The 8,988-nt window shown below is 42.4% G+C and overlaps 1 pseudogene; it reads left to right on the forward strand.

Annotated features, from left to right (window-relative positions):
• The first annotated feature begins 7,368 nt into the window (after positions 1–7,368).
• Positions 7,369–8,665, forward strand: LOC110288932 (tubulin alpha-1A chain-like; annotated as a pseudogene).
• Positions 8,666–8,988: the final 323 nt, after the last annotated feature.

The following is an 8,988-nucleotide window of genomic DNA, read 5'->3' on the forward strand; positions in this document are numbered from 1 at the left end:
TTGCATCATCTTCAGACTCCAGGCTGTTGATGGTGAGAGAATAATCTGACCCAGATCTACAGCCACTGAACCTTGATGGGACCCCATCTGCCTGGTTGGTTGCACCACAGATCAGGGGCTTAGGAGATTTCCCTGGTCTCTGCTGGATCCAGCTTAAATAATGCTATGATTGGCTCTGTCTCCCAGAGAGACAGACATGGAGGATAGAGACTAGGTCATCTGGCTGTCACATATGACACCTAGGAGTGGAGACATAATGAATATCCACATAGGTAAGCATGATAAAAGAGGTCATTCCTCAAATGCAGGTCAAGACTAATCACCGTGTAACAGTGAAATTCCCATCTTAGTTCATTTTACCTGAAAACCAGAGCAACAAGCACCCAAGAAATTGAGCAGGTGCCCTCATGTCCATGCTGAGTCCTGACTGCAATGACAATGGCACATTGTGTGATGGTATATGAAGAAGTCCCCAAGGCTATGCAGTGAACGTATGCAGATCATTGAGAACCAGATATTGCTGGGTACGACTGCAATGCTTATTCATCTCAGGACTTGGCAAAAGACCGATGTCCCCAGACACCTTAGGTCAAACCATTTATATGTCTCCAGAGAATGAATTTCTTTTCAAATATTTAAAATTATAGATGACATTTGTAATGTAGGTAGTCTCTATTTTGAATAATATATTCCAATGAAATACTACTGTAATATAGAAGAGTATCCTGCTGACAGGGAATATACAACAGAGAAGAAACTATATGATTTTTAATTCACTCAAATAATTACAAAAGGGCAATTTATCATAACAATCTTCACTGAATTAGAACATAAATTTTATGGTTTTAACTCTCCTAACAACAGTTCAAAGAGAGGAAAAACACATCATGTGCGCATATAACACCTTGATCTGAGCAACCTGAGTCACTTGAAGTTCTGACTCCATGTGCAGATGGAGGTGCTTTCATACTTAGAGACTAAATGGGTACTACTATTGCTCAGTTTGAGATCCCCCATATTTTGCTCTTTTCTATTGCTTGCTATTATTTATCATAGTTTCTCAACATACTGGTTTCAACTGGCGATAATACAATTGAGTGGTATAAAGTAAAACACTGCTATTTTCACTTTTTGTACTTGTGCACTTGAGCAATAATTCAAGGAACAGTCCTGATTCAGACAGCAGCCTCGAAATCTGTGGGTGGGTCAAAGACTCCAAACAAGTTCACATGAAGAAAGGTTTGTGCATCCTTATTACACAAATACTTGGATAACACATATGTCTTTGTGTTGATTGATAACACAAATCAATGTCTTTGTCTTGACTATCCAACATTATTCATCATCAGAAAATGCAATCTCTCAGTCTTCAATACTTTGTCCTCAAGCGAGGGAATCCTTGGGGTCTTTCAGAAGCTAACTATGAAAGACCCTACAATGTTGCAGCATGAGACTGAACACACTGATTTTCTAAGGGAGAGAACAAACACCTAGTCATAAGGCAACTTCTTCAATTATACAAAGCACCGTCCCCATCAGAAGTACAGCACAAGAGCTTTTGGATGGATTAATAGTAATGCTGCTTCCTCTGCCTCTTTCCTGCACTCGCTTTCTGCTGATATCTAAAGCCTGTATCTGTGTCTCTCTTTGATTGTAGCAGCTTGTAAGACATTTCTGAGTTCTCACATGATAACCCCAGGATCTAAGGAAAATTCACTCGGGACACTCAATTCATAAGAGGAGGAGGACAAGTCCTGTCAACCTAAAACAACAATTGAATCATTAGTTTGCAGGGTATCTGGGATCTGAACTCTTATCATACCTCCTTTAATGATATGTGCAAACTGGAAGGCAATTCCAGAAACATTCAGAATTCCTTTAATCATTTAAGTACTAAATGATTTTGTTTTGGATAATAATTTCATAGGAAAGTGTGCATTGATGGTATAATAGTGAGCATTTCTGCCTTCTGAAAACATTCAAAAACTTCTTAAGAGATTCTAATTCATACGTATTGAATAAATGCCTGTACATGTTGAAGTTTGTGTGACCTCTTAAACTGTTGATTAATAAACAGACCTTTTGATTTCTTTCCAGTCTTAAAAAAGGGTCATGTTCTTAGGAAGGATACAAGTTCAGGAGTAATGGATCTCACAGAACCTTCCCATTACTATGCAAGTCGAGGTTCTAGAAGTTTTAAATTGAAATTGACATGTTGATAGAACATGTCAGATGTAATTAAGTTACAGGTTTTAGATGACATGAACATTCTGAAGTGCATGGGTATGTTTAATCACTTTTGGGGGTGAATATAATCATGTGTGTTTTTCTAATAGTGAGAAAGATAGTTGAGCTATCAAGAGCAGTTGTTACATTGGAAAAGAGAACTGTGGGGGATAGTGCCCATTGTTCAGGCTAAGGCAGTATTTTGGAAGAATTATGTTACCATTTGACTATGATCCCTGGAGTCTAGAGGATGCCCACAGATCTCCTTATCCCTGAAGTTAATTCAGAAGATGGCTAACATGCAGAAATGTAAGAATATTGGTTTTTTAATCAGTTCTGAAGCTATTGGCATTTAGCCACACAAAACCAATTGAAAATTCTGTCTTTTGTTTCCTTAAGATTGTGACTTTCCTTAATACTCCAATATTTCTAGTTCCAGCCATTTGCCTGCAAAACTCAGGATATCCTTGTTCTTAATAGCTAAGTAGTATTCAATTGTGTAAATGAACCACATTTTCTGTATCCATTCTTCTGTCATGGGACATCTAGGCTGTTTCCAGATTCTGGCTATCACAAATAAGGTCTCTATGAACATAGTTGAACACGTGCCCCTGTGGCATACTAGGGCAACTTTGGGGCATATTTCCAAGAGTTGTATAGCTGGGTCTTCAGGTAGATCTATTTCCAATTTTCTAGGGAACCTCCAGATTTATTTCCAGCCTGGTTGTATCAGTATGCAATCCCACCCGCAATGGAAGAGTGCTCCTCTTTCTCCACATCTTCTCCAACATTGTTGTCACCTGAGGTTTTTATCTTAGCCATTCTGATTGGTGTAAGGTGGAAACTCAGGGTTATTTCAATTTGCATGTCTTTGAATATTTCTTCTGGTGCTTCTCAACCACTCAAGATTCTTCAGTTGTGAATTCTCAGTTTGGTTCTATATGCCATTTTTATTGGGTTGTTTGGTTTTTTTTGTTGATTATCTTCTTGTGTTCTTTATATATTTTGGATATTTGCCCTCTATTGGATTTGGGATTAGTATAAAATTTTCCCAATCTGTAGGTTGACAGTTTGTCTTCCTGACTATGTCCTTTGCCTTATAGAAGCTTTCCAGATTCATGAGGTCCCATTTATCAATTCTTGATCTTAGAGCATGAGCCATTGGAGTTCTGTTTAGGAAATCGCCCCCCACTGCCAATGAGTTCAAGGCTCTTTCCCCCTTTCTCTTCTACTAGACTCAGGGTATTTGATTTCATGTGAAAGTCCTTGATCCACTTAGACTTGAGCCTTATGCAAGGTGATAAATATGGATCTATTTTCATTTTTCTACATAGAGACAGCCAGTTAGACCAGCACCATTTATTGAAGATGCTTTCTTTTTTCCATTGTATATTTTTGGAGTGAGGTACAGAATACCCAAGATACAGTCCAAAGAACTCAAAATGGTCAACAATTTGAAAGGCCCAAGTGAGGACACCTCAGTTCCACTTGGGAGAGAGAAGAAAGCATTCACAAGTTGGGAGGAAGGGAGGGGTCTGAGAGTGAAAAATGCATGGGAGGGAAGTTTGGGAGGGTGGAGAGGGGTACCTGATCTGGGGGAGAGGGAAAAGGACTGAAGTCCTGAAGACAAGCAGAAAGAATGGAAACAGGCAACCTCGGGAAATAGGAGGGTGGGAGTACCCTCCAAAGTGCACCAGAGGTCTGGAAGGTGAGAGACTCTCAGTACTCAAAGGGAGAGACCTTAGATAAAATGCCAGTGGGCAGAGGGAATAGAGCCCACCGCCAGCAGGCAGACAGGAAGTCATCCATCAAATGAAGGATGGGGTTGCCATCCCACAGTCACCACTCTAACCCATAATTTTTCCTGTCTGAAAGAAATACATGGATGAAAATGGAGAGGAGCCTTGTGAGGCAATGGGCTAAGACAGCCTGGTCTCCAATCAACCTGAGGTCTTGAACCCCAGTGGGACGCGGTGGGTGGTAATTTCCACCTACATGGGACAGAAGGTATTCGATCATGTTTCCTGGACCCCTGACTCCTGTCGAAGTTACTGCCCCCACAGCCCTCACAAGAGAGGCATGTGGCTAGTAGTCACCAACATCCCAAGCTTCTGTCATTCTGGCTAGACTCCTCCCCACAATTACCTAGTAACAGCAAGATAGCCAAGCCCACTATAAAAGGGGCTGCTTGGCCCTACCTCGCTCTCTCTAAGCTTTTACCTCTCTTATTCTCTAGCCTTCCTTCTCTCTCTTCCCCCTTCTTTCCACGCTGTCATGGCTGGCCTCTCTCTCTCTCTCTCTCTCTCTCTCTCTCTCTCTCTCTCTCTCTCTCTCTCTCTCTCTCTCTCTCTCTCCCTCCCTCCCTCCCTCCCTCCCTCCCTCCCTCCCTCCCTCCCTCCCTCTCTCTCTCTCTCCCTCTCTCTCTCTCTCTCTCTCTCTCTCTCTCTCTCTCTCTCTCTCTCTCTCTCTCTCTCTCTCTCTCTCTCTCTCCTTCTCTTCTTTCTCCCTGCCGTTCTACAATAAAGCTCTAAAACCATAGACTCTTTCTGAACATAAAGGCACACCATGCTTGAACAATGGGATACAATTTCTCCTAATGAACCATGTCTAGCCTTCCTTCAGAAGGCCTTCCTATGCTGCAGCCAAGGACTGGACTAAGGACTCTCGCCTGCATGGGAACCACCCAGCTCCTGCCTCTCCCCCTGCCCTCTTCCTTTATCTCCTGGGCTGAGTGCTGCCTGGGGGCCCTAATTTGTTCTCTGCTCCTCCACAGTATTGTGCGAGGGATGCTGGAGGCTGAGAACCTGGTACCTGGGGCTGCCCCTTGTCCACCATCCGCCATCTCGGGTCAGTGGCCTAACACAGCCAGATGTCCACCCGGAGCTGCATGGAAAGTGTCTGGCAGTCCTCCCGCATCCCCCCCCCCCCCCGGGAGAACTGGAATTCTGGCAGGATACGGGTTTTCTCCCATTCCCCCTTTTCCCCTTTCTCCCCTACACCCACGGCCCCGGAGAGCCTGAGGAAAATAAGGTCCAGTAACAGGCCCAAGGTGGGATCCAGCTCAAGGAGAGGTACCAAGGCCTGACACTATTACTGAGGCTATGGAGCGCTCAAAGAAAGGGACCTATCCTGATTGCCCTCCAAAAGACCCAACAAGCAGCTGAAAGAGTCAGATGCAGATATTTGCACAATCAATGGACAGAAGCAGCTAACTCGTGTTGTTGAAATATGGAAGGCTGATAGAAGCTAAGGAAAAGGATGATCCTATAGGAGGAGCAGCAGTCTCAATTGATCTGGACCCCCTAGATCTCTCAAACACTAAACTGGCAAACAGGAAGCATACACCAGCTGATATGAGGCCCCCCAACATACAGTTGGGGACTGATGGGTCTGCATTCATTCAAAGATGATGCTCCTAACCTTCAAGAGACTGGAAGCCCCAGTGAGTATAGAGGTCAGTTGGCGTGGGGGTGGGGACATCCATGGAGACCGGTGTGGGAAGGAGTTATGGAATGTAGAACAGTTAGAGGGTGGATCAGAGGTGTAGGGGTGGATAAAATATGGAGTGTGAAAAATTAAATTATTAAAATTTAAAAAAAAGAAAACAAAAACATACTCCAACATTTCTAGAATTGTTATCAGGTGGTGATATTGTGAAAAGAATTTAACTTTAAAATGGGAGAGTTTCAGCATTATTTGCGGCTATGAAGCCCTGATTGTCAGCTGTGAATGAATCTGGGGGGGGGGGGGACTTGAAAAGTAAGTTTGAAGAAAGAATTTTTTTTTATTTTTTTTTCTCTCTCACAGAATCACAAATGTTGGCCCATCATGATTCCAATGTATTGTTTCTGGGCCTATGTTGACAAAGAGCATGGTGATAGAAAGTCTATGAAGTAGAGAAGCTTTGTTAAAGAATTAAAAAATGAAAACTATATATAGTGACCATGAGATAGTAAAAGACAAGTGCTAAAAACAAAAATGAAAATCAGAAAGTATTTTTTCTTCAGAAACACTATGCGGTTACTTTTTGCTCTAGCTAGTCTTATTTTCTTCCACTTCCAAATGTTTCCTAATGGAATAATCTACTAAAGATTAAATTTTCAACTGGGCACTTGGGGAAACACTATAGATTCACATTATAACATCACTTCAGGCCCCAAATGTTCATCCTTGTCTTAAATTAAAAAATAAAAAACATTGAAGCCAATTATTACTCTGTCAATCCTTACAGCTCTTGTATTTTGTAAAAATGAAGTCAAAAGGACCATGGTTTTAGCTGTAAGATCATATAAAATATGTACAAAGAGAAGCTGGTTATTGTACTAAATATCTGTAATGGTAGATTTCATGACACTTATTGAGGAAAATATTCTGTGTAAATATAGCCTGTTCTACTTAAGACAAAAATGCTACACAGAAAATAACTCCCTTTAGTAAACTTAAAGGAAAACACATCAAGAACAACCCAATTCTACATGAAATTATATATTCAGAATGATTTGCTACAGAGTATAATTAACTCAATAAAATGTTCCAAGAGAGTGGATGTGTAGAGAATTAGTTAAAATACATGAAATTCCTTATTTACTGTAGCAAAAATTACAATACTTAAAATCCAGAACTTAATCAAATAATAGCTTGTAAATGAAAATGTGCTAACACAGCCAGCAAGGATGAAAATGATGAAGAATTGATTTTGTGTGGTTTGCTGACTTAATCTCAGCTACATAAGAGGAAATATTAATTGTTTAGACCTCAAAACACTGAGTCTAAAATAAAATTTAGCTAGTGGATATAATGATGGATTTCAACCTAAAATATAATGCATAGAAACTATGTACTCAAAGCAGGTTCTCTTTTTTTTTCTTTTTTTTATTAGATATTTTCTTTATGTACATTTCAAATGTTGTCTCCTTTCCTAGTTTCCCCTCCGAAAAATCCCCTATCCCCTCCTCTCTCCCCCTGCTCCCCAACCCACCCACTCCCATTCCTGGTCCTGGCATTCCTCTATACTGGGGCATAGAGCCTTCACAGCACCAAGGAAGGCAGGTTCTCTTACATGAACCGCCTAAGAGTCATGCTGTAAGAAGCAACACCTCCTCCTTGCCTTCACCATTCCCTGGCAGTCGCGAAGCAGCAACCATGCGTGAGTGCATCTCCATCTACTCCATCTACCTTGGCCAAGCTGCTGTCCAGATCGGCAATGCCTGCTAGGAGATCTACTGCCTGGAACATAGCATTCAGCCCCATGGCCTGATGCCAAGTGACAAGACCTTTGTGGGAGGCAATGACTCGTACACCCACAGTTATAGACGAAGTTTTCACTGGCACCTACCGCCAGCTCTTCCACCCGAGCAGCTCATCACAGGTAAGGAAGATGCTGCAAATAACTATGCCCGTGGCTACTATACCATTGGCAAGGAGATCCTTCACCTTGTCTTGGACAGGATTCGCAAGCTGGCTGACCAGTGCACGGGTCTCCAGGGCTTCTTGGTTTTCCAGAGCTTTGGTGGGTGAACTGGCTCTGGGTTCACCTCCCTGCTTACGGAGCGGCTTTCTTGATTACGGAAAGAAGTCCAACCTGGATTTCTCCAATTATCCAGCCCCACCCGCCAGGTTTCCACTGCTGTGGTAGAGCCCTACAATTCGATACTCACCACCCACACACCCTGGAGCACTCTGATTGTGGCTTCATGGTAGACATTAAGCCAACTATGTCAGTCGTAGAAACCTCGACATTGAGCGCCCAACCTACACTAACCTAAACAGGTTGATAGGTCAAATTGTGTCTTCCATCACTGCTTCCATCAGATTTGATGGGGCCCTGGATGTTGAGCTGACAGAATTCCAAACCAACCTGGTACTCTACGCTCGAATTTACTTCCCTCTGGCCACTTATGACACTGTCATCTCTGCTGAGAAAGCCTACCGTGAGCAGCTTTCTGTAGCAGAAATCACCAGTGCCTGCTTTGAACCAGCCAACCAGATGTTGAAATGTGACCCTTGCCATAGTAAATACATGGCTTGCTGCCTGTTGTAGCGTGGTGATGTGGTTCCAAAATATGTCAGTGCTTCCATTGCCACCATCAAGACCATGTGTACCATCCAGTTTGTGGACTGGTACCCCACTGGCTTCAAGGTTGGCATTAATTACCAGCCTCCCACTGTGGTATCTGGTGTTCACCTCGCTAAGGTCCAGAGAGCTGTGGGCATGCTGAGCAACACCACAGCCATTGCTGAGGCCTGGGCTCACCTAGATAGCAAGTTTGATCTGATGTATGCTAAGCATGTCTTTGTGCACTGGTATGTGGGTGAGGGCATGGAAGAGGGGGAGGTCTCTGAGGCCCGTGAGGACATGGGTCCCCTCGAGAAGGATTATGAGGAGTTTGGTGTGGATTCTGTGGAAGGCAGTGGTGAGGAAGAAGGAGAGGAATGCTAAATTAAATGTCACAAGGTTCTGCTTCCACAGGGATGTTTATTCTGTTCCAACATAGAAAGTTGTGGTTTGATCAGTTAATTTGTATGTGGCAATGTGTGCTTTCATACAGGTACTGACTTACGGATAATTTTTCAGAGACCCAAGCTGTCCACTTCACTGACAGGTTTTAAATTAAATGCTCCCTGTCTTAAAAGAAAGACAGAAAGAAATTATGTATTCAAATAGAGTCTTTTATTTGGAATATAAAACAAAAAATTCAAAATCAATAAAATCACATCATTAATATTATAAACAGTTTGATCTGAACAAGATAAAATTTGCAC

Source organism: Mus caroli, unplaced genomic scaffold (genome assembly GCF_978045245.1).
Source record: "Mus caroli unplaced genomic scaffold, Mus_caroli_1 scaffold_7, whole genome shotgun sequence".
In the NCBI taxonomy this organism is placed as follows: Eukaryota; Metazoa; Chordata; class Mammalia; order Rodentia; family Muridae; genus Mus; species Mus caroli.